At 42.3% G+C, this 26,545-nt stretch overlaps 1 protein-coding gene across 1 annotated transcript in view; it reads right to left on the bottom strand.

Moving 5' to 3' along the window:
• BTBD11 (BTB domain containing 11) overlaps nucleotides 1-26,545 on the bottom strand; it is a 473,288-nt gene that overhangs the window by 354,730 nt on the left and 92,013 nt on the right. The window lies entirely within an intron of this gene.

Genomic DNA, 26,545 nt, shown 5'->3' with positions numbered 1-26,545 from the left:
AGCTCCTTTCTGAGAACATGTGTAATCATGCATGCCTCCCCTTCCTAGCTACAGCATGAGCCCGGAAATATGATAATTAGTGGGTAGCATACAGTTACGGAAAGCTGGATCCCACTTTGTGCAAGTTCACACTTCCTCAGTTTGCCCCCTCCTAAGCCTTCTCTTTTGAGTCCTGCCAGTCTCTGTCCTCTCTCCCCAGAGAGAGTGAGCTGGGAAGAGCGTACATTGAGGACTGGATGTGATTGAATCTGAGTGTCAGGAGCAGCAGCTGTGGAGGAGCTATGGCCTTCACAGGCAGCAGCCAAGGTTACTAACGAGCCAACTGCCCAATCCACCCTGACTTCTTCTTTCTCCTACACTTGTAGATAGAGGCAGCTGGTCCATTTTGAGAGGTTCATGTGTGTCTCTGCTCCCTCCCCTCTTGTTTTCAGATTTGGAAGAGACTGGTGGGGTGTAGTGCATTCCTATCTCTTACTTCGCTCATACAAGTCCTCTCCATGTTCACACTGCCTGCCTGTTTGGTGGAATTCGGTGTGGCACACAACAGTTTTGTTAATGTAGGTGTGCCTTGGGCTTGAAAAGGTTAGGAAACATTGTTCTATCTATACCACGGGATTAATTTACTAATATCAAAGCAATTTACTTTATAGTAAGGCCAAACGAAGAATACATTTCATGCGTACAATTTAAATATGGACACAAATGCACTAAGATTTTTCTCAGTTGGTATCCCTACGCCTTTGCTACCACAGAATGTGGTCAGTCAGCAAGGAGCCACCGAGAAGGCTAGGGATACCAAGGCAAGCCAGACACACAGAAAGACACATGCCAGCGCGGAGTGGGACAGACCAGGAAAATCAATCCCCTAAATAAGTGCTCTCTAATCAAAAGTGAAAAATAAAATGAAAAGGAACTGCAAAACACATCCTCGGGACCCAGCAAGATTTTTTCTTAGATATTTCAGGGCAGGTTTCTAGGACTGATCATTTTTTAAGGCACAACCTTAATAAGGCCTTATAAACTTAAAGTGGGCATGTGCACAAACTATTCCTAGCTATGGTATCTCCCTTAGAGGTTCACATTCAGTCACTGTCCAGATAGCAAAATTAGCCGACTAAACTTATCCAGATAACTTAGAAGGTCCATTCAACAATGCAGCCGCACTATTGAGGGTAGCCGGCTAACTTTATCCAGCTAACTTTAGGTCAGTTCTTTGGCCCGACCAGACTTAGCTGAATAAATTAATCTGGCTAACACTGAATATCAGAATTAGCCAGATTTCTTATCTAGCTAATGTAATCCTCCCCAAAATGCCCCGGAACACTCCTACGTTATCTGGCTATATTTTAGCTGGGGGTTAAAACAATGTTTTACACATGGAAATGGACTTCTCAAAAATTGCCTGCCCTATTGTGGGTGAAAATACATGTGTAGCGTCAGTACAAATATACTTTTACACTAGCAAACCCTCATTTCCATTAGCTACTCCCACTAAATGTGCATCGTGATATTTATCACATGTATTAGGGCGCTATCACATTTTCATGAATGACCCGGTTAGCCAGATAAGTAGTTCCTCCATGATCCGCCCACTACTTACCTGGCTAAGTACTTATATCACAGTTGGATATTCAGCTGCCGCCACTTAGCCGGTTAAGTTACTACTTATCTGGCTTAGTGCGGAATATCGGCCTCTAAATTTTCTCCTATAATGAGGTCAGTGATACTGTCTCCACTGATATAGTGACATTCAGGATACAACAACAACTACTAATGTTATATTTTGTATATATCTTAGATTAAATTTCAAGGAGTCCTGCAACAGGCAGTTACGTTATGGATCAGAAGGTAAAGAAGGGGCAAGGAAGTGCTATAGAGTCATCAATGCAGACTTCCAGACTTTTCCATTTCCCTTGCTTTCACCAAGCTTCAATCATAGCGCCTTCGGCTTCCTTATGCAAAATCTTATTAAGCATGGTTGGGTTTGGTGAGTACTTGCATGGTGACCTCCAGGGTACAGTGGCTAACGGTTAGTCAGAAGGAGTTATTTGTTCCTTTGGTTTAACAAGTTTGGACTCATCTCAGTCCTTTCACCTTGCTATTTCTACAATTATTTGGAAACCTGACACCTTTAGCAGCTCAAACTTTATTAAATACTTTGCTTTCATCCAGTTCTCACCTAGCTAACAACTTGATCATTTCATATCTAGGAGAGTACAGAACACTTTCCAGAAGTCTCATATCCTACTACATGAGTTCTTTCTATATTCAACTATTCATTTTACTGTTCTCCAAAATGTGACCGTCACTCCACTGTTTTGATGTTTCTGCTGGCTTTCTTAACATCTGATAGCTAAATTCAAACTGCTTTGTTACGGCCTTGCTCCATCATACATCAGAGTTCTCATATGGCATTATCTTCAGATGCCACTATGTCATTAGATTGACTTGTTTAATAATATTCTTGAAATGACAGAAGATGGTATTATCAGACTGAAAACCATCCATGATCTATGTAAATGGACGTGGTGTTGTCTAAGTCATCTCCATTGCTACTGCACAAGGTAAATGTAAAGGTTACGGATGTTTTCAGCCAGAGTTTGATTTAGCCATAGAAGGTTCATATGTCACTGAACAAAAATGTATATATTAACTAATCTGCACTACTCCAGTGCTTTCCTTTGGTTATCTCGTTTGATAGCATAGAAAATGCTGAACAAAATGTAAGTATCTACTGAAATTATAATTGACTGGACAGAGGTACAGGGAGATAAAACGGATATGCCTAGTCACACAAAATCAATATCAAAGAGTTCGAGTTCATGAGATTATTTGAATTATAAAACAGAATGTACAAGAATACATGACAAACATCTAATAGAAGACTATCTATGAGAACATTAAACTTAAATATTAGTTTACTTGAAATCACTGGCCAACATAAATTAGGTAAAGCATTCCAAAGAAAGAAGAAAACATTTGCAGTGACTTCATTTGATGTACAGGCGTAACCATAAACTGTAATCTTGTCTACTTAGAAAAACATTGATACAAAGCCAAAATAGAATAAAGAAAAGCTATGAAAAAAAAAATGAAAGCAAGTATTGTTACTGCATTAGTGGGCTGGCAAAACTGGCTATTGAGATCTGAAGATCCAGGGTCTTAGGTTTAAAGCCCACCAGCACCAGATATGCACTATGAGGATAAGGGCCCTATAGAAAATTGTGCAATCAATGCATGCGCAAAATTACACACACACACACACACTGTAGGCACATACATTTATAGGACAGGGGAGGGGCATTCCAGGGGAGTGGTCTCTGGGGAGAATTGATTTTTACACACACAAACTTTTTTTTTATTTTAAAAAGCACTATGTACATTCTCTCAGCAAAATCACATGCACCAATTAGTGGGGATAATTGTGCCCGTGTCATGTTGCCAGGATGATTTTGAAAGCAAATTTATGTGTATAAGCTTGTTCCAGTTGGAAACGTCCATTCCAAGCTCAATTTAAAGCTTTGTGACAGGGTGAAGAAATACAGGGATGGGTATGAGCAACTTGGCTAAAAGAGACAAGAGTTCAGGAGCTGTTCCTTTAACTCAGCAGTAGAGTCCCTAGCTGGGAGCCAGACGATTATAATTCTGAGATTACCCTTTGGAAAAAATAGGGCTGTGGACTGTGGCATGCACAGCAAGCGTTAAGCCTGAAATTAAATCAAAAGAATTATTTTAAATCACAAGAACACAGTTCCTTCCCCAGTATAGCCACTGTCCTTGCTTTGCAGGCCTAATTCTTGGAAAAGTCCATTATCTGCAATTAAGTTGACTTAATTTTTGGGTACTTGCCAGGTTCTTGTGGCCATGATTGGCCACTGTTGGAAACAGGATGCTGGGCTTGATGGACCTTGGTCTGACCCAGTATGGCGTGTTCTTATGTTCTTATATTCTTATGCTCTTAATTGCTCCTGATCTCTGTGGATAGCGCTTCTGTCCATTTGCAAGGCTAAACTACAGTCAAAAGGAATGACCTCCTCACAGTACCCTTTATTCAATCAAAATCACTCCATGAGTATATGAGACTAAAGTCAATTCTTAATGCTATCAACAACATAAGAACATAAGAAATTGCCATGCTGGGTCAGAACAAGGATCCAGCAAGCCCAGCATCCTGTTTCCAACAGTGGCCAATCCATGTCACAAGTAGCTGGCAGAATCCCAAAAGGTTGATAGATTCAATGCCGCTTATCCTAGGGACAAGCAGTGGATTTCCCAAAGTTCACCTTCATAATGATTTATGGACTTTTCTTCCAGGAACTTGTCCAAGCCCGTTTTTACACCCAGCTACACTATCAGCTTTTTCCATTTACTCCAGCAATGAATGCCAGAGTTTAATTAGGCGTGAGAAAAAAGTATTTTCTCCTATTTGTCTTAAATGTATCACCCACTACTTTCATCGCACATCCCCTAGTCTTTGTATTTTTGAAAAAGTAAACAACTGATTCGCGTTTACCCGTTTCAAACCACTCATTTTATAGTCAACTGTCCTCTACAGACCTCAACTATCTCTTCTCCAAGCTGAAGAATCCTAACCTCTGAAGCCTTTCTTCGTAGGTGAATTTTTCCATCCCTTTATCATTTCTAATTCCACTATAGTCCAGGAGTGTAGACCTCAAAGAAAATCAATACAGTTGTATTGATATCTCATTCATACATTATAAGGTGAATTTTAAAAGCCTGACGTGTACATCAATTAGGAGATGCGCGCACCAATCTGGTTGATGTGCGCCGACTGTAATTTCAAAGCCCTGAGATGCATGCATGCTTTTCGTGCTGTGTGCACAACTCGCTCAGATTCGAAAAGGGGCAGAGCATGGACATTTCGGGCAAAGAGATGTGTGCGGAAATACTTATGTGCCCGGACGCGCACCCAGGTCCTTTGCCGCGTAACTTTCACTTCTGCTATTGACGAAGTCTAAATCTAAATAAAACCAGTTTCAAGCATTGCAGAAGGGTTTGAGGGGTCTGGGTTAACTGGCTCTAGACTGGGTGAACTGGTGGATGAACTGGTGAAACCGGTCATGGCGTGGATGTGTGCCCGTTATAAAATTCCCCTACTTACGTAGCCGAAACCTGACTTTTTGTGACTGGGCTTGCGCAAGTTAAAAACTGGGTGCACATGTGCTTGCGCCCAGGCTATTTTATATCATGCACGTGTCTGTGCACGCATGTTATAAAATGGCCGTGTCCCGCATATGTGCACCCGCACTCACGTTTGAAAGATACTGCCCCTGGACGCCACCAAAAAGAAATGTACAAAGTGCCAAATTCTTTCTGTAGAAGAATTCGGTAAAGGTTTATGTTGGAACACCAATAAAAAGTCCTATTCATTGGCAGACACAGCCAAGGCCTTGGTGTAATAATTCCTCCCACTAGAGAATACACATAAAAGTAGGAAGTGAGTGAGTCACAGATTCATCCGGGAGCATGAGCCCTTCATCCTTGGGACAAGCCCGAGATAGGGCTACAGGAACCTTGATTTTTTTTATTTAATTTTTTTTTAACAATGAAAGATACTGACAATTGGGATGATTGAAATGGACCCAGGGAAACTTGTGAGTGATTTATTCCTCCTGAAAATACCCCGTTCATGCGGACATCATTGCTATAATATTTGACGAAGCCTGAGTAATCAACCACTACAACGCTAGATTCAGTTTCTGCATCAAGCTGAAGTCATATCCTACAACGGCTTTGTGACAGCGATAAATTACTTTAGTCTCTCACTACAGTAATGCATGTCACTGCCGACAGATACCTCAAGCAACCCTTGATAAAATGTGCCGATAGTTACACATTTATCTGAACTGGAACCACTGAAGCATTCTGCTGGGATGGAAAACCTCACTTGTATTTCCTGCGAGTGCAGCATGTTCCATCCATTTAGTGAAATACAGGTTAAAGACTAATTCTTGCCTTGCTTTTTTGGGGGCAATCTTTAGTTCACTACATTGGCTGTATGTGATTTTCCCTGGTTACTTCTGCTAGGATTCTGTATAATATTAGATTTTAACTGTTTGCCCTGTCATTTTGATATTTCCGTGGCTGCTTCATTTTACTTGCAGTGCATCAAATAAATAATAATATAAATTACTACATATATATATATATATATATATATATATATATATATATATATATATATATATTATTACTTTCCATATCATTTCTGTTCAGCTAACACTGGTCATTTTGGCTGTTTCAGCAGCTACAACAACCACCTAGTTGACGAAAAAAGTTCTCTTTCCAAACAAGAAACAAATTGTTTTCTTTCTCCTTCATACTCATCATCAACAAATTTTTCAACAGTAAAATACACGACAGTCAGGATCCAGACTTCCAGTGTAACGACGGCACGAAAAGACCAAAATGGTCCAACCAATCTGCCCAGTACTATTTAGGGTTGTAATCACCGCTCCATTTGGGTTATTCCAATGCGTTCCTCGAAGCACAAAGCAGTCTTACCACTATCATTGAGGACTGACCTGCCATTCCAGGCAGGTTACCCAGAACTTCATTACCATCCTCTATGTCTATGCCACTGTTTTTGACTTTTGTTACTGTTCTTTGCCTTTACTACTTCGAGAAGAATATTCCAGGCAACCAATCACCCTCTTGTGGAAAAAAAAATAGTTCCTGACATTGTTCCTGAGTCTGTCCCCTTGGGATGACTCTTCATTTACAATTTCCACTGAAAAAGATTTGCTTATTGTGCATTAATACCCTTCAAGTATTTAAATGTCTATATCATACCACTCTGTTTATCCTCTCTCCTAGGGTATACATATTGAAGTGCTTCAGTCTCATCACAGAGTTTTTGGTGCAGATCCCACACCATTTTGGTTGCCTTTCACTAGACCATCTCTAGCCTTTCTAGGTTGTTTCTGAGATACGGCCTCCAGTGCTGAACACAGTACTCTAGGTGTGGCTTAACCAATGACCTGTAATAAGGCATCACTGCCTTCTTTCTTCTACTGGTTATGCCTCTCCCTATACACCCCAGCATCCCTCTGTCTCACTGCCTCATCGTATTGCTTTGTTACCGTGACGTCATTAGACAGCATGACCCCAAGATCTCTCTCCTGGTGGTGCACGCGAGCTCTTCAAAACCTATCGCATACCACTCCCACAGATTTCTGCACCCAAAATGCATGATCCTGTACTTTTGAGCATTAAATATTAACTAGCAAGCATTCAACCACTCCTCAAGCTTTCTAAAATCATTTCTGATACTGTCCACTTCCTCAGAGGTGTCCATTCTGTGAAATCTACAAAAAGACGAACTTTTTCTTCTAATTCCTCCACAATATTGCTCACAAAGATAATGAACAGAACAAGCCTCAGGACCGATCCCTCAGGCACTCCCCTACTCACCTTTCTCTCCTCAAAGTGAATTTGATTTGTCACTACAGTCTGTCATCTATTATTGAAATAGTTTTCTAATACAGTCCACCACCTTGAGACCCATCAACAGCCTACTCAGATTATTATTGAGTCTTCTACATGGGACAGTATCAACAGCTTTGCTTAAACCCATGTAAATTACACCCAACACACATCCAATGATGTCTGCAGAAGAAAAAGCATAACTAAAATTTTATTTCAGCTGCTGTGGGGAGATTCTGAAATACTTTAATGTGAAAAAAACAGATGTACATTAGATGTTAGGGCTTCTGTTCCATGTATATACATGATTGTACACGTCTTTGCATTCAATATTTGTTTCCATACTCTTCACCGCTTCTGTTTTGCTTTTCTTAAATCCCTTCTCATTTCTTCCACTTCCTCTGAAATGTCAACCCAACTGAAGATTTATTTATTTTTTATTTAAGTGTTTTTATATACCGATAACCGTATTCACATCGTATCGGTTTACATAGAACATATAATAATGACAGAGAAAATACATTGAACAAGATCTCGGTGTTACCTGCAAAGAGATGCAAACCAACCTTCTAGCTCCTCTGCAGTATCACTTATCAAAATATTAAATACTCCAATTCCCAGAATAAAACATACCTGTTTTATCTAAACGATAACGATAACGATAAAACGTTCTAAACGATAACGTATCTAAACGTAACGATAACGATAAAACATACCTGTTTTATCGTTATATCTGTTTGATGTAAATCGCATCCTCATTTATTTATATGTTACTTCGTTATATCTGTTCGATGTAAAACGCCTTCCCAGGCGCCAATTTCAGTTACACTGTAAACCGATGTGATATCCCTGATGAACGTCGGTATATAAAAATTTTAAATAAATAAATAAATAAATACCAAAACGTATCCCTCTCTTTTCACAGCACATATTCATGTACTGTATAAACTATGTCCAGGGCCAGCCCAGACAGAAAAAAAATCTGCTACAAAGATATAGGTACTTTGAAACCCTGGGGGGGTAATTCTGAAAAGGATTTATACGAATAAAATGGTTTCACACGAATAAAACTGGGTTTTATATGTGTATGTGCACTTTACCCTTGGTAAGTGGGCTTTTGAAAATTGTTACACTTTATGCCATTGACTTGTCCATAGGTTATTCACATGTAAGTGTACTTCATGCAAGTAAATTACTTTTGAAAATCGCTGCGATAGTTTGTTTCATTTACACAGGTAACTCCTAATAAAATTACCTCCGCTCCTAAGGCGGCAACAGGAGGCCAAAAAGCAGGTGCGGCAGAATGAAAGCTGTGCAGAACTACCTAACAAACCCATGGCCACCCATCCCACTTAGAAACATGTCCAAGATGTCACAGTCTGTTGATCATAGATCAACCTCATTAAATCCATCTGCAAATCATGAAAGACAACAATCTTGTTGCCAGGGATTTCCAATGATAATGAAACTACTTCAGATTCAGTGGTTCTTCTCCAATCCCATCTTTGTCATCTACCTTTCCAACTTAAAATACTCAAGGCTAGGGACAAGCAATAAAAGTTGTAACAGAATTCACCATAGAAGAATAAACAAATAAATGTAAATTTTTCTTACACAATCTAAAACCCAGATCTTTCTCTTTTTTTTTTTTTTAGGCACTTGAACATATGTTGAAATATTCCTACCAGAAAGTACCAGGGACTAAAGGTTAAGATCAGGTTAGAGACAGGAAGTGGTGGTTAAAAAGAGGACACTGAACTGTGTCTATTGAGTCATTTCTATTCAATGCTAGCATTCTGTGTATGCCCAGAAAAAGAAAAGAGCATAAAAAAGGCTGCAGATATTGGACTTAGTATGAATTGTTCATTAATTCTAGTTGTAGACCCAGGAATAGTTTTTGAAGGGAAAAAAGAAACATATTACACGTTGTGCAAGATCAAGAAGCTCCTTATCATAAGAACATAAGAAGTTGCCATACTGGGTCAGACCGAGGGTCCATCAAGCCCAGCATCCTGTTTCCGACAGTAACCAATCCAGGTTACAAGCATCTGGCAAGTACCCAAACGTTAAGTAGATCCCATGCTACTAATTCCAGAAATAGCAGTGGCTATTCCCTAAGTCATCTTGATTAATAGCAGTTAATGGACTTCTCCTTCAGGAACTTATCCAAAGCTTTTTTAAACCCAGCTACACTAACTGCACTAACCACATCCTCTGGCAACAAATTCCAGAGCTTAATTGTGCATTGAATGAAAAACAATTTTCTCCTATTTGTTTTAAATGTTCTACTTGTTAACTTCATGGAATGCCCCCTAGTCCTTCTATTATCCGAAAGAGTAAATAACCGATTCACATTTACCCGTTCTAGACCTCTCATGATTTTATAGAATTCTATCATATCCTCACTCAGCTGTCTCTTCTCCAAGCCGAACAGCCCTAACCTCTTTAGCCTTTCCTCATAGGGGAGCCATTCCATCTCCTTTATCATTTTAGTTGCCTTTCTCTGTACCTTCTCCAGTGCAACTATATCTTTTTTGAGATGCGGTGACCAGAACTGTACACAGTATTCAAGGTGCAGTCTCACCATGGAGCGATACAGAAACATGATATTTTCTGTTTTATTCACCTTTCCCTTCCTAATAATTCCTAACATTGTTTGCTTTTTTCATTGCCGCAACACACTGAGCTGACAATTTCAATGTATCATCCGCTATGATGCTTAGATCTTTTTCCTGGGTGGCAGCTCCTAATATGGAACCTAACATTGTGTAACTACAGCAAGGGTTATTTTTTCCTATATGCAACACCTTGCACTTGTCCACATTAAATTTCATCTACTATTTGGATGCCCAATCTTACAGTCTCGCAAGGTCCTCCTGCATTTTATCACAATCTGTATGTGATTTAACTACTTTGAATACTATTGTATCATCTGAAAATTTGATTTACCTCACTCGTCATATATCTTTCCAGATCATTTATAAATATAATGAAAAGCACGGGTCCCAGTACAGATCCCTGAAGCACTCCACTGTTTTTGTTTTTCCACTGAGAAAAATTGACCATTTAATCCTACTCTCTGTTTTCTGTCTTTTAGCCAGTTTGTAATCCACGAAAGGACATCACCACCTATCCCATGACTTTTTAGTTTTCTTAAAAGCCTCTCATGAGGGACTTTGTCAAATGTCTTTTGAAAAGCCAAATACACTATGGGGAAGATTTTAAAAGACCCCCGCGCGTAAAAACCGGGGTTTTGTGTGTGTGGCTGTGCTTTGCGCGCAGTGCGAATTTTCAAAGGGGCCTGGCCACGTGCATAAACCTCGGAACACGCATAAGTGCCGGGCCCCTTCAAATAGGTGGGCTGTGGACAGGGTGGGCCGGGACAGCATCATTGTATGCTGTCCTGATGACTCGCACAGCAGGCCTGAAGTAAGTTGCGAAACAAAAAGAAAAAAATAGATAGATCAGTAGAGTTTAGAGTGGGGAGGAGAGGGGAAGAGGGAGGTAGGGGGGTGGGGAACTGGGGAAGGCCCGATTGTGTCACTGCGTGGAAATTCCAAAAGTTGACCCCCCCTCTTGCGCATGCCACCTGTACATGTGTGTGCGTATTGTAAAATTTGGCGCACATGTGCGTGGCCACCCGATTTTATAAAATGCGCACGCTGGCACACGCATGTTATAAAATCGGCACTTCCATGTGCGTGTGCCAGAAACTGCGCACAACTTGAAAATCTACCCCTATATCTACCAGTTCATCTTTATCCATATGTTTATTAACCCCTTAAAAAAAAAATGAAGCAGATTTGTGAGGCAAGACTTCCCTTGGGTAAATCCATGTTGGCCGTGTTCCATTAAACCAAGTCTTTCTATATGCTCTGTGATTTTGATCTTTAGAATAGTTTCCACTATTTTTCCCCAACATTGAAGTCAAGCTCACTAGTCTATATTTTCCCAGATCACCCCTGGAGCCCTTTTTAAATATTGGGAATACATTGGCCACCCTCCAGTCTTTAGGTTCAATGGATGATTTTAATGATAGGTTACAAATTTTAACAGAGCTGAAATTTCATTTTTAGTTCCTTCAGAACTCTGGGGTGCATTCCATCCGGTCCAGGTGATTTGCTACTCTTTTAGTTTGTCAATCTGGCCTGCTACATCTTCCAGGCTCACAGTGATTTGGTTCAGTTCATCTGTATCATTACCCATGAAAACATTTCTTAATGTGTGGAATACATCTGGACTGTGCTTCTAAGATGGTATTTCTGAACAATGCCCATGCCTATTGTATACTTTTAACCTTTGCAGCTGCACATTTCAGTTATTTTCTATTTTCCTCATTTTATCAAAGTTTCCCTTTTGAAAATTTAGTGTTAGAGCTGTAGATTTACATATTGTCCCCTTTCCAGTCATTAGTTTAAATTTGATCATGTTATGATCACTATTGCCAAGTGGCCCCACCACCATTACCTCTCTCACCAAATCCTGCATTCCACTATGAATTAGATCTAAAATAGCTCCCTCTCTTCTATTCCAACCCAACTGCTCCATGAAGCAGTCATTTATTCCATCCAGGAACTTTACGTTTCTAGCATATCCTGATGTTACATTTACCCATTCAATATTGGGGTAATTGAAATCTAAGTACAACCAAAAACAGAACGGAGCAACCCCTGCACTTCAATAAATTATATCCACAGCAAAGAGTGCAGACCCCCTACATTGAGTCCCAATCAAAGAAATCTCAAATTGCAAGTTTTTGCAGTCAAATTTTTTTTAATTTAATTCGGCACCTCCACAGACTTACAGTACAAGCATCTTATAAGCGTCCCCCGACACGGTCCCGTGTTTCGCCAGAGGCTGCATCGGGAGGGACCAAACGTTTCAAAGGAAAAGCTGAATGCAGAAATTTTAGAACATGGCAGGGCATTCAGCTTTTCCTTTGAAACGTTTGGTCCCTCCCGATGCAGCCTCTGGCGAAACACGGGACCGTGTCGGGGGACGCTTATAAGATGCTTGTACTGTAAGTCAGTGGAGGTGCCGAATTAAATTTAAAAAAATTTGACTGCAAAAACTTGCAATTTGAGATTTCTTTGATTGGGACTCAATGTAGGGGGTCTGCACTCTTTGCTGTGGAGGTAATTGAAATCTCCCATTATTACTGCACTGCCAAATTGGTTTGCTTCCCTGATTTCTCTTAGCATTTCATCATCTGTCTCTTCATTTTGACCAAGCAGACGGTAGTATACTCCTATCCTTATACTCTTACCCAACACACATGGGATTTCGACCCATATAGATTCATAAACAGCACTGCAGGATTTTTTTATGCAATAAAATGTGATATCTCTCATTCCTCTTTGTATGGTGTTGGTTTAATTTGCAATGATCAGTTCATAACAATATTGAAGTTTGAGATTTGGTTCATTGCAACAGAAGTGAGCCAATGACTGTCAGCGAGACCACCCTTAAACATGCACTTAGAGCAGGAAGATTATATATATATAATCCATGGTTTGTGGCTAGGCCTGCAATCACAATCCATGCTGCTTCTCATTTTTCACTGGAAGAATTTCTGGGTATATCTTCCATGCAATGTTCTTATACAATAGAGTATATATCAATCTTTCAGTTGCAGATCAAAAGCCTGGCAGTAGTGTTGGTAATGCGGTGCTTATTTGGAACTATGTTGAACTGATCTAATTGCATACTATTATCACTATTAAAATCCTCCAAAATGGTATAGGTCCAAACATTTGTCACATCATCATGCAAAGAGAATTCTAATGTTCTGATTCTCTTTAGAGAAGAGACTGAAGTACATGAATATGAGACAGAACGAGATGCCAGTCTGTCGGAATTGACAGTAATGTACCAAGATTATCTGCACTGCTCTGTTTAATGTGGGTCCAGAAGCTTGTTATGTGAGCTCTGGGCTCATAACGGTGTACAAGATTCTGCTGAGAAGTAAACTTAGAGTTAATGACCCAGTGCATAAAGCTCTGAGAAGAGAATTCTAAGATGGTCCCACACCCCACCCCAGTGATCTGATAAGGCTTACCCTGGTCTTGATATTAACTCAGGTATTCTCAAGATGCCACGGAACGGTAAGGGGCAGATTTTCACAGCCCTATGCACGCTGGGCCTATTTTCAAAAGGCCCAGCGGGGTGCGTAAAGCCTTGGGACGCGTGTATGTCCCGGGGCTTGAAAAAAGGGGCGGGGCGAGAGCGGGACTGAGGCCTCCGGCACAACGGCCATTTGCTGCTGTGCCGGGGGATTGTGTGTTGGCAGCCGGCCGGCAGGCGTAACTTACAAAATAAAGGTAGGGGGGGATTTAGGTACGGCTGGGGAGTGGGTTAGATAGCGGAAGGTGGGGGGGGGGGGGGGACTGGAGAAAGCCATCGGGGCTTCCCTAGGGCTTGATGCGTGCAAGGTGCACAAGTGTGCACCCTCTTGCGCACGCCGACCCCGGATTTTATAACATGCGCGCGACTGCACACGCATGTTATAAAATCGGGCGTACATTTGTGAGCGCCAGGTAGCGTGCACAAATGTAGTCCAAGCGCGTAGATTTTAAAACCTGCCGCTAAGGTTGCCATCCAGGATCACTCCTAGATATTTCGGATTTACCTACCAAAGAATGGCACTCTGAGCTCGGTTTTGATGGCTCGTTCTAACCCAGAAGCCAAAAGAAGCAGGAGGAAATCACAGATACTCAGAAAATAAACTTTTAAACTTGCATTTACAGCACAGCATAAATGCATTGGTTTTAGGACAGCTCTTCCAGGAGCTGACCTCAATTGAGTACGCCTAATGATGTCAGCGTTTGAAAGAATCATCCAGAGGTTTACATTTCCATTCCGTTAGCTTTATTTCAAGAGGATCACTTTTATAATGTGTTCCTTATGGCACTGTAATTTGTCATTGCTTTGGAACTAAATCTCTGGGAAAAAATAATTTTAAAGACTACATTTCTTCTTCATAAAATTAAAAGGAAAAGATTCATTATTCGTGGGACTTATCCTTTTTATTTTACATAGACCTAATCTTAAAGGAAAATGGTATTCAAATAAAGCTGTGCCTAAATATAGGCACCTAAATTAGGTCCTAATTTCAGCTGAACTTAGGCTTCTAAGAGGTCCAAATACAGCAACCTGGATAGCATAGTTATCCAGGTAGCTTCAGATGAGTAATTTAGCGAGACTTACCCTGGCCAGTCTGCTGCTGAATATACTGCCCTAAAGTTCCCTGGACAGTGTTTACTCCACCCAGACATACTGGGGTGAGCTTAGCTGGGTAGCACTCAATACTGGTGCTAACCCGGCGTGCGTATCAATTAGAGGATGTGCGCAGAGGTCAGGTTTACTCGCGTATCATGGGCCACGCACACATCTCACTGAGTTTCAAAAGGGGACGTGGCATGAGTGTGGTCTGGGCGAGGCATGGGCATGCCGGGGCATGGCTAAGAGATGTGCACATAAATACTTACACGCCTGGGTACGTGCCCAGGTGTGTAAGGTCCAGTCCCTTTACTTCTGCTATAGAGGAAGGTCCAGTCCCTTTACTTCTGCTATAGAGGAAGTGTAACTATATACTTTTGCTATAGAGGAAGTGTAACTTCACAAATTTTTTTTAAAACCTGCCATTTCTGTTAAATGAGTCTGGGGTAACTGGGAGAAGTGAAGGCTATTAAACTGGGGAATTTGGAGGTACTAGCTCTTAACTGGGTGAAACTGGCAATGGTGTGGATGCCAGTCAGCACTGTTTTTGTTGATCATTTTACGGAGTATGCATAATACTTTGTAATGTACCTTGAATTTGACTGGTAGCCAGTGTAAAGATTTCAGAATAGGTGTAATATGGTCATATTTATTACCACCTGCCGGAAGTCTTGCAGTGGCATTCTGCAGCAACTGCAGGGCTCTGACTGAATTTGCTGGCAATCCAAGTAATAATGAATTGTAATAGTCAAATTCAGTGAATATACAGATTTTTAAAACGGTCCTGAAATCATCATATTTCGGTAATGGCTTCATGTACTTGGTCCTCCTCATGCACCCATGGTTATATAAGCAACCTCATTGTCACTGTTTCTACCTAAAAAGTTTAAACTAGAAGCTTCAGTGCGTTGATGGTGGGTTGGAAGAGTTTTTAGATCATTCATGAGGGGGGAGCAATTTTCAGAATTTACCCTGATAGAAATTGTCCACCCTCTGCCTGGTTAAAAATATGCATGGGGATCAACAATATCCCTGCTTTTATCCACAGGAAAAGTGGGGAGGATCAGGTGAGAGGTTAGGTTGGGGATGCAACAACGAGTGCAGTTTTGTATTTTCAAAACTACTCGTGATGCTTTCCCGGGGCAGAATAAGCAGATGCAACCTATATTTTCCACCCGATTTTTGCAAATCCACAGCATAGATTTGATAATTGCCTGCATGTATTATTATTAAGGAACATGCAATAGGGACAGACAAGAAGAAAAATAGGCCCCAGTAAGAAGGAAACAGATTTTCTGTACATGCCAGGCCACAAAATCATATGTAGAGAATGGCTTTGCTTTATTGGGGATTTTTGGAAACCTGCTGTAAACTTTAAGAGAAGCACTTCACCACAGCTCATTCTTTGAGTCAGCTTGTTAAAATGCCATTTCACTGATGTTACCTGTTTCCTACTCTCTCTTTTTTTTTTTCTTTACGCAAGATCCATTTTTCATCTTTTGACCATAAGGAAAACAGAAAGAACACTGCAGTCCCGTGAGTCATCACTCCCATATCAAAACCTGCCTGAACTTTATAAGGCCGTCGTCTGAATAATCAGGGTGTAATGTTTTAACAGCTCACATAAGAAAGTTAGAAGATTTGTGCACAGGTGACCTATGCTCAGACCTGGATTTAGGAAAAGGTAACATAGGCAATTGCCGAGGGTGCCACATTTGGAAGGCGCCAAAAACCCAGGCCAAAGAGGAGAGCAACTATGCCAAGGAGGAGCCTGTTCCATTCATCCACTTCAAAGGGGCACTGTCTTGGACAGGCAGGCTGGGATCAAGGAGGAGCCCCACAGGAGCGATGTTATGGTTGAGCGGTGTTTGGGTGGATCCTTGGGTACTGTGGCAGATGACCACGCCCATGGGGAGGAGCCTCGTGAGGAGCCACAGTACTAGGTTAGACTCAGAGCGCACAAACACAGTTAGTTCTTAATTATACAGCTTGAAGAGAACCACCAGAGGTGGCAGTAGTGAGGCAATCTGGTAGTTGCGGTCTCAGGGACCTCGGCAGAAGGAGCCCTTCTCACCCCGTTGGTCTCCTCAGCGGCTTCCCAGCAAGGTAGTACTGTGGATGAGATAGACTGAGAGTTAGAGTACTCACTAGGTGTTTGCTGTATGTATGCAATTCCACCAGGTTGTAGAAGAAGGTACAGGCACCGAGGCAGGGACAGCAGGCCCTCGAGGGGCGAGTACCTGTTCCCTGTAAGGCACCTGAAATAAAGCAGAGGGCTCCCGAGGAGCGGGTACCCAGGTTAGCAGTTACCCCGAAGGGCAGAGAAAGAGCTGCCAGTGGCAGCACAGAAGCGGCAGACTAGCATAAACAGGAACGGATTCAAGTCCCGATTCAAGTCCATTCAAGTCCTTGCTAACTCAACGAGCTAGCAAATTAGAGTAGATTATATACCCGGATGGCATGACGTCAGCAAGGGAAGACGCCCCCGAGGGCGTACCTGGGAGGAGCATGGCGGGAGGCTGTACCACAGCCGTTCTGGGGACGCCAGAGAGGTCAGCTTCTAGACACGACAGTAGCCATCTTTCCTAGGTAAGCAGGAGGAGCCGTGAAGCAAACGGGGCGAAGCCGTCTAGCACCGACGGACGCAACAAGCGATACAGAACCACAGGACCACTCTGGAGATGGTCTTCTGCCTAATCATCGCCCTCCCCTGCAGGTTGAGTGCTTGGATTCTGGAGGCCGGTAGGACTTTCCTCTTGGCAAACATCATGGTGATGGTGGCACAGACTGGAGAGCTGTACACAGGCTGCGAATGGGAGACAGACCGGAAGCTGGATTAAAGCACAGGCTGGGAGCTGGAGACATGTACTGACGGGAAGCTGGATCCAGGTGTGAGGTCAGGCAGGGGCTGGATATAGGCAGAGCTGAAATCAAGGATAAGGCAAGGCCTGGGAAACAGACAAGGAACAGAACTGGACTGGACAAGGACTGAACATGAACAGGCCTGAACAAGGACTGGACTGGGACATGACTGGATAAAGAATGGACTGGGACAGGACTGGACAAGAACCAGACAAGGTCAAGGACTAGACAGGTAACAGGAAACAAGAAAACCAAAATAGGGCACAAGACCGAGCAAGGTAACCCTAGTAGGCCCGGAGCCAAGGCAGGGTAGAAAGGCTCAGAAGGCCACAGAGCAATTCAGGAGAGCCTCTAAGGCCCCAGAACAAGGCAAGAATTCCTGGAAAGCCACAGAGCAAAACTAGGAGCCAAGATTAGCCTTGCTCTGTGGCCTAAGTTCAAGACATGCCACAGAGCAAGATAGGAAGCCAAGATAGGCCACAGAGCAAGGCAGGAGGCCTGGACAGGCCACAAGACAAGGTAGAGAAACAAGACGAGGCTGGCCAGATCAAGGAGCCAAGTCGAATCGATGACGAGGCAAGGAGGGCCTGGACAGGCTGGGTTAAGAAGGGCTGGGACTGAGGCATCATGTGATCAGTGAGGATGTGGATAGGGCAGCTGTGAGCAAGACTCACAGAAGACCTCTGCTGGTGGGAAGGCTGCATAGCAGGTGAAACCGTGTCAGGCACTGTGCACTATGGCAATTTAGGGGGGGTGTGGGGAGAAAGGGACATCCCCCCCTTTTACCCATCTCCAGGAACTCCCCCCCCCCCCCCCCTCTCCAACCCTGCCTATGGGCACCAAACTCTTAAACCAGGATCTGCATCAGTTATCAAAGCAAACTTAACATGTGTATGTACACGATGAAAATTAACCCACCAAAACTATCTCCATAAAACTAAATGCTAAAATGTACGCAGAAATTTATTTTGTGTTGGGAGGAATTTAGAATACCCAAAAGTATGTGTGTAAATGAAAACTCGCTCAAATCTCCCCCTCTCCCCCAGAACACCTCTCCCAAATGCAGGCAAAAGTGCACTCATGCAGGTCTTAAGTGCACGTCAGGCGGGCAATCGTATAAAACAACATACCTTCAGATAAAGCCACAGCTTTACCTGTGGAAATGCCTTTTAAAAATGACCCTCCCTCTGCATGTGCAGCAGCTAGAATCAGCCACAAATGGAGGAGGCCTGCAGAACGCAGTCCATACTGCACAACACACACGGTCTTCGCAAGAGACAATGCTAGCAATATTACGGACACAATACACGGCACATTATCAATACCGTATATGTATCAAAGATCTATTAGAAATAAGAAACTGTGATTCTTTAAAATGATGGATACTCACTCCAAACAATCACACATCTTTGACTTGCACAAAGTAAGACTAATACTTCTGCTTTTCATGTTAAGCTCCTATCGCATCAGCAGAGAAAGCAAGTTCTAGAGGATGTAACATGAGGTAAAAGGAGCAGGGCAGAGTGTACTCTGCAGGGTGAGCAGTAGCACTGAATGTGGTGGTGCAGTGCAACCGTGCCCTTCAACCCACAGAGGAGCTATCTTTGCCCTCACCAGTGCAAGTGCCGTAAAAGTCCCAGGGCAACAAAAAGGCTCTGCTGAAATCTGGGAAGCAGCAGGCCTTCCACACCCATAACAAGTTTGATAAGAACCTTAATTTAAAAAAAAAAAAAAAAAAAATCCTAAAAGCAAATACTTTAGATTCTATTTACAAAAGTTGGAGTTGAGCACATTTTGCCTTACAAAAAAGCCGGTCACCATACAACGTGTTGAAACTATTACTATCACAATAAGAAGGTGATTTTCAAAAGGATTTACGCACAGAAATGGACTTTTGAAAATTGCTATTTTTACACTTGTAACTTCTTTGAAATTTCATTCCTTAGTTTACAACAGAAGGCCAACTTCACCTATCAAAATAAGTGTACACTTAAAACAGGGTCTATTAGTCAGGGAGTGAATGTGAAGAAAAGAGGAGGAGAGAGTGCGGAGTTTTACCCAGAAGAAGGAAGAACCTGCGCTGGTGAGTCATCTATCAGGCGCTGACCTCCGGGATTCCATCCCCCTGCCACAATATCATCAGCTGGGGCATCTGTAAGTACTTAATCGCAGCATTAGAGACATGCAGATACCAGCGCGCTGCTGAAGCCACATGCCAAAGGGGCACGTCTTTTATGTCTGATGGGGAGGAAAAGAAAAGATAAGATTTCAGCTTCAGCTCCCGGACCTGATGGTTTTGGCCCTGAGTTTTTTAGAATCTTGGGGGTGAGGGTATTCGAACCTTTGAGAGCGTTCTTTCAGAGGCTTTAAATAAAGGAAGCATGGCACCCGAAAACAATCTTGCCACAACAGTCCTCCTTTTAAAACCAGATAGGGACCCAGTGGTTCCTGGGTCTTACTGTCCCATCTCCTTATTGAATCAAGATGTTAAAATTCTCTTGGTATCCTGGCTGCTCGTGTCAACAGGATTATAAAGACAGTGGTGTCCAGAGATCAAACGAGTTTTATTTCGAACAGACATTCTACTTCAAATTTGCTACAAGCTTTGCTTACATTGACACTAAATGGAAAATCTGGAAGGGATGGAATGTTGGTAGGGCTAGATACAGAGAAAGCATTTGATTGTGTGGAGTGGTCCTCTATGTGGTGGGTATTGGAACGGTTTAACTTCGGGGAGCTATTTATTCAATGGGTACGAACTCTGTATATTTCCCCCAAGGCGCAGATTTTGGTTAACGAAGCGTTGTCCTCCCCTTTCTTTCTAGAGTGGGGGGCGTCAAGGCTGCTCTCTGTCCCCGCTGCAGTATGTATTGGCAATAGAACCCTTAGCTATTTTGCTGCGAGCTATGGCTTCCTTCCAAGGCTTATAGATAGGTAGGAAATCGATTAAACTAAGCATGTTTGCCAATATGCTTTTATTTATTCATAATCTGCAAGCCTAGTGGTTAGTATAGCGGGCTACGATCCAGGGAGATTAGGGTTCAAGTCCCACTCTTGCTCCTTGTGTCCTTGTGCAAGTCACTTTACCTTCTGTTGCCTCAGGGTCATTCATCAAAATGCATTAGGCCATTATCGAGGGCAATAATGCATGTATTATGTATTGTGTTGCGCAACGTGAATGCAAATTTAGAAAATTTATTCAAAGGGGAGGAGTTGGGGAGGAGTTTGGGAAGAATCTTTGAAAATGAGGGGCATTAATGCAGCGTGCAATAGCGTAATGCATATTATCAGACAGTTTTAACACCAGAAATAACTACACTTTTTTTTCCTGGCGTTAAGCAGAAGGGAGAGGAAAGAGGGAAGAGGGAGTGGAGTAGAGGTAGAGGTAGAGAGAGCCTTTGGGGTGGCACACATAGTAGTCAACTATTTATACCACTATAGAAGGGCCAGCTAGTAACTCGAGATGAGGTTTAGTGATAGTCTAGGTTTTGGGGCCAGTTTTACATGAACAATGAGACATACAAACGGCACAGTACACATCAGTGAAGGTTTGACGTGATTTTGGGTGAGGAAAGTCACACAAAGATGAGATTTCTACAATGTTCTCTCACCCTAGCTTGATGCACTCTCTACCAAGGCACTCTAAAATTATCATAGCCACACCCCTTTTCCTCAATGTGGGCATTATTCATGCAAAATTTATCACAATTTGATTAATCTAGGCCTTAGATTGTAAGCCCTCTGGGAATAGGGAAATACCTACAGTACCTGAATGTAATCCGCTTTGAAGTACTGAAAAGTGGAATATAAAAATCTAAATAAATATAATATTAAGCATGTATTAATATATACGGCTCTTTCTCGGGTCTAAAAATTAACTATGACAAATCCACTGCGTTCCCACTCGAAGCCGAACTGCCCCATATGTGGAAAGATGTTTTCCCCCTGAAATGGAGTGTGGAGAAAATGAAGTATTTGGGAATATACATTATTCGCACTGCTAGGAGTCTGTACTTGCAGAATAGCGGAGCTATTTTCAGGAAGATTCAAGTGTTGCTTGAGAGATGAGGATCTTTCCCGTTGACCCTATCAGGGCGCCTTGCAGTAGTAAAGATGATTATTCTCCCCAAAGTACTCTACCCTATCCAAATGCTCCCAATATGGCTTAAATGATCTGATGTCCTCCAATTTAGATCTCTGGTCTCCACTTTTATTTGGCATGGGAGAAGGCCCAGAATACGATTAGATGTTCTTTTGCAGGAAAAAGGGAAAGGAGGCTTGGGAGTACAAATCTATGCTTGTATAATTTCACTTGCCTTCTGCGGTATATACAGGACTAGGCCTCGCTCCATAATAAATTTGACGAGGAGGGGTTGTTAAAAAGAATGGGCTAGCCCCTATCAGGGGATGTATTTACTTCATCTCTCAAGATCCACAATTCGAGGTCTAATATTTAACACCATTCGGATGGGAACCTTGCAGAAAGCGTGGCAGTGGAGGAGGCTCTAACACACAGATCCACCTCTGTGACCTCTTTTCTGCTTCTCACCAGCAATAAGGCTTTTCCTGCCGGTTTTGAGCACTCTGTGTTCCACGCTTGGAGGGAGAAGGGTTTGTCTTGTCTTGGACATATTGTTGACTCTGACAAATGTAAGTTATGGTCATTTCAGTAACTTCAGGAGTCATGGACTATTCCCAAGGAAACTTTCTTTGCTTACCCACAGAGTCGCCATTATGCCTTGACCATCAGAAGTGGCAACGTGGTGCTTCTTTCTTTTTCAGAAGCGGAGGAAACGTTTTTGAAAACCACTCCACGCATTAACAAAATTGGAATTTGGGTTTGTTTTCTTTCAAAGCAAATGCCATCCTTCCACTTAGATGCGCTTGCCAAATTATGGCGTGAGGATTTGAGACTTGAGTTAGATGAGTCTGACATCTGGACAGCATTTGAAATGATTTATAGGTGCATGGTCTCTGTCAATCTGCGAAAAATACAATTCAAGATACTTCATCGCACTTATATATCTAGAGATAAGGGGGCTCGTATGCGACTTTGGGAATCTGATGAATGTTTAAAATGTTTGCATCTTTGGGGGGGACTTTTGCCACATTTTCACGGAATGTCCTAAGTTGCATTCCTTTTGCCAAAAAATATCAAGAGCCATAGAGAGCCTGCGGAGACACCGTTCAGTTTTTGTGCTGCAGGGTGGAGCCGTGAGCGGCCAACTAAATGAGAAGAATCCCCTGAAGCAGGCGAGATAAGCCGCCTTGGGAGGTTGAAAAGTTTTTAATAGCCACAAAAACAGACACATTGAATGGGTGTTAATGAGCACATCGGGTTTTGGAGTCATGAGAGGAGATGACGGAAGTAACTGGAGTTTACACGGAACATTTTCAAAAGATAAGTGATTCAGTAAAGTAATAAGCAGTTTTAAAATAATATTAAATAAAAATTGTGTTTCATGGGAATTCGTAAATGAAGTCAACAACTAAGTGCTGTTTTACCATGAATATGGTTGCAGCTCTGTAAGGGCAAGAGGCTAAAGGATTGAGCACAAAACATTCTGATACTAATTCCCTGAGTTATAAATGAAACATTGAAAATTTAGTGAGAAATGTGGTATTCCTCATTTGTTCGAATAGTGAGTAGGAGTATAATACAATTACATATCAAGAGTGGACTAAGGTGGATTTTTCATAATATTGACATTTATTCAACTCAAGGGGTTTTCAAATTTTATATCGAATATAAAGCAAGATGAGGCTGCCTCTTCATCTTAGTTACGTCATCGTGCCCCATTCCCCTCTGTAATACCTTCATTAGGGGGAAATACTATAGAGGTAGAAGAGCCTAATGTTGTTAACGTTGAAGGACATTTGGAAGATGGTGGCTAAGTTAGACCAACTATTAACCCAAATTATGTCTCAGCTCACTAGTTTCTCTGCTGAAACTAGAGTCAAGTTAGAAGATCATAAGTGTTCGGACTTATTGGTAAATTTTATTTCTAATTTTAACGTGGCTTTAACTGCTGTACAAAATGTAGGATTATTCTCTATAAAAGATAGCTTGATTATTTATAATCATTTAGAAGCTTTGGAAAATTCAATATGGTTAAAATTTAAGATTTTTGAATTTTTCCTATTCCAAGATTATCATCACTGATTGAGATGTTTAAAAAATATTGAAAGTATATTTCGGGTTTTCCAGAGGATCAACCTCTTTGTGTTTCAAAAATATATTATTTACCCAGGCAAAGGGGAAATGTGAAGGGTTAACCATCAGCATCTGGGCAAAGTAATCTAGATATATCAACCTTCCTGGAATCCTCTATTGATTTAGTACCTACTAGGACCACCATAATTGTCTCTCTCAACTTAGAAAAGGACAGAGATAGTGCCTTCCGGAAATATGATATGAATAAGGAATTTTTCTTTTGTGGTAATAAAATACAAGTATTTCCTGTTTTGCAAGAAACACAAAAAAGAAGGAAGCCTTTTCTTTCCTTAAAAGAGAAGGTGCCACCGTTTTTCTTAAATTCCCATGTAAATGCTTAGCTTCTTTTCAGAGTGATACGTTTGTGTTTCACGATCCATTGCATCTAGAAGCATTTATATCTAAGTAAGTGATGACATATTATTGTGGTTCTTTGGGCGGGTGTAGCTGAATGTTAAATCATGTTACCTTTTGCTCACCTCCAGTTCTTTTGCTTAAATTAAGTTCTATTTTTCATTTTCTAAATTAGACTCCCCCCTACTCTTTAATGTGGACTCAATTATGGACTTTGTATTTGGGTACTGTAATAACCCATATATTTCTTTTCTTAAATATTCCTACATTGTTTTGAAGAAATTGAATAACATTTAAATTATAAAAAAAAAAAATAGGGTCTGTTGGGCACTTGTATTGCTTAAATTTAAAATAATTATGTAGTATACTGATGTATATACACTAACTACAAACCTCCAAGTTTAACTTTTAAAGTATATTCCAATTTTTTTTTAACCTGCAGTTTCCTTCTGCTCCTTTGGGCTGCCAGACTGGGTTGTCAGGAGCCTTCACTTGCAACCACCTGAGATGTTTTCCCCCTATTTTCTATCCCTTTCCAATTTAGATTTAATCTAGTCCAGGGGTAGGTACCTCCAGTCCTGGAGTGCCAAAGACGGGCCTGGATTTCAGGATCTCCACAATTAATATGCATGAGATGGATTTGCATACCATAGAGGTAGTGTATGCAAATATATCTCTTGCATATTCATTGTGGATATCCTGAAAACCTGACCTGGATTGGAGTTGCCTAACCCTGGGTCCAGTTGTTGCAGTGATGGTCCTGAGCTGGGGGGTCATGCAATAGCACCCTACAATTATGGACCCTGAATCTGGCCACCAGGAGTCACCCTTAAGCAATAATCCTAACGCCTCCTCGCCTCCCAGGGGTTATGAACACTGCCTTTGCAGCGGTATCCCCAGCTCCTGCTGACCTGGGGAGCAGAACCTATCCAGGGATTGAACCAGGGACTCTGCGCATGGCAGTGCACAGCTCTTACCAACTCAGCCCATAGGCAAGTCCATAGTTTGACTTTATATATATATATATATATTACAATAGTCTTCCCTTCCTTCCAGATGTGTTTTAATTCTTTCATCTATTACAGGGGTTCCCAACCTTTTGGGGAGCGTCAACCCCATTTTCACCTTCAAACAATTTGTGGACTGCCACAGGCTTCTGTTTAATTGTTCAATTCAGTTAAATGCCCTACAGAAAACTGATTAATGTAATAACAGATAATAATATTCAATCCAGAATCTTTTGACATGTATACAACTTAAATACTAAATAAAGAATGGTTTCCAACAAATTGTGCTCTCTCTCCCCCTACAGTAATGAGTGCTACTCCCCCTCTCCACTATGCCCCCTAAGTGCCTCTCCCCACCCCCACTGTGGTTCCCTTCTCTGGTTCTTTGCCTCTTGCCCTCCCCTATGATCCCTTTCTGAGTGCTCTGCCTCCTGCCCTCTCCCCTGCTCAATTGCCTCTTTTTCTGTTTTGCTTCCCTCCACCTACAGCCTCTTCCTGAGTGCTTTCCCTCCTCCTTTGGTTCTGTCCTTCCTGTCCTTCCTCCCATAACCCCTCCCAGAATGCTCACCCTCTTGCCCTCTCCCCTGCCCTCTTGCGCTGCTTGTCCCCACCTATGGCTACTTCCCCAATCCCTTCTATCCTCTCCCTCCTGTGGCCTCTTCCCTGGTCCTCAAGGCCAGGGGCGGAATCCCGATGACGACCGGCCCGGGGATTTGCCGCCCAGGAGATACCATGTGGTCTTCCGAGCACGGCTCTGTCACAGCCGTGCTCGGCAGACCACGTGACTAGAGCGACTGGCCCACCGGGGGATGCCCAATCTCCCGATATGGCAATCCGCCCCTGCTCAAGGCCCATTCCCTCTTCATCCCTCCTGCCCTTCCTCCATGGCCTCCTGAGTGCTGCACCTCCCATGGCCCTTTCTCAAGTGCCTTCCCTCCTTCCTTTCCCCCATGGCCCCCCCCCCCCTTCCTGAGTGTCCTCTTCCCCTGCTTGCTTCTGCCTCTGTTCATGTGGACCAGGGGCTGTTGAAGCCACTGGTGCAAGGTCCTGGTCACAGTAGTCACCGCCTCTCTGTGCTGGTTTGGACCTCTCGGGGCTGTGATCTTCCATTTCTCAGCATAGGATCAGGCAGAGCACTCAGAGGTGAGGTCAGCCTGCTCTTTTTTCTCATCGGTTGGCTGCCTCCCTTTTGGTGGAGCCCCTGTAATGGTCTCATGGACCTCTAGAGGTCCACAGACCCCAGGTTGGAAACCCACTGATCTATTACATTTTATGTGATCAGGTGGAGAGAAACTTTAAAAGCCGTTTCCTAAAACAGTGCTTTTCTCGAGGAAACGGGCCTTTTTAACAAGGCCCACCCTGTATATGGGTAAAGTGCACGCACAGGGCCGCTCTCTGTGTGACGAGACTTCTTGTGGGTAGGGTTTGAAATCAAGTGCATACT

Source organism: Rhinatrema bivittatum, chromosome 4 (genome assembly GCF_901001135.1).
Source record: "Rhinatrema bivittatum chromosome 4, aRhiBiv1.1, whole genome shotgun sequence".
NCBI classification, from domain to species: domain Eukaryota; kingdom Metazoa; phylum Chordata; class Amphibia; order Gymnophiona; family Rhinatrematidae; genus Rhinatrema; species Rhinatrema bivittatum.
The sequence above is the reverse complement of the archived record's forward strand: the minus strand, read 5'-3'. Positions and strand labels throughout refer to the sequence as shown.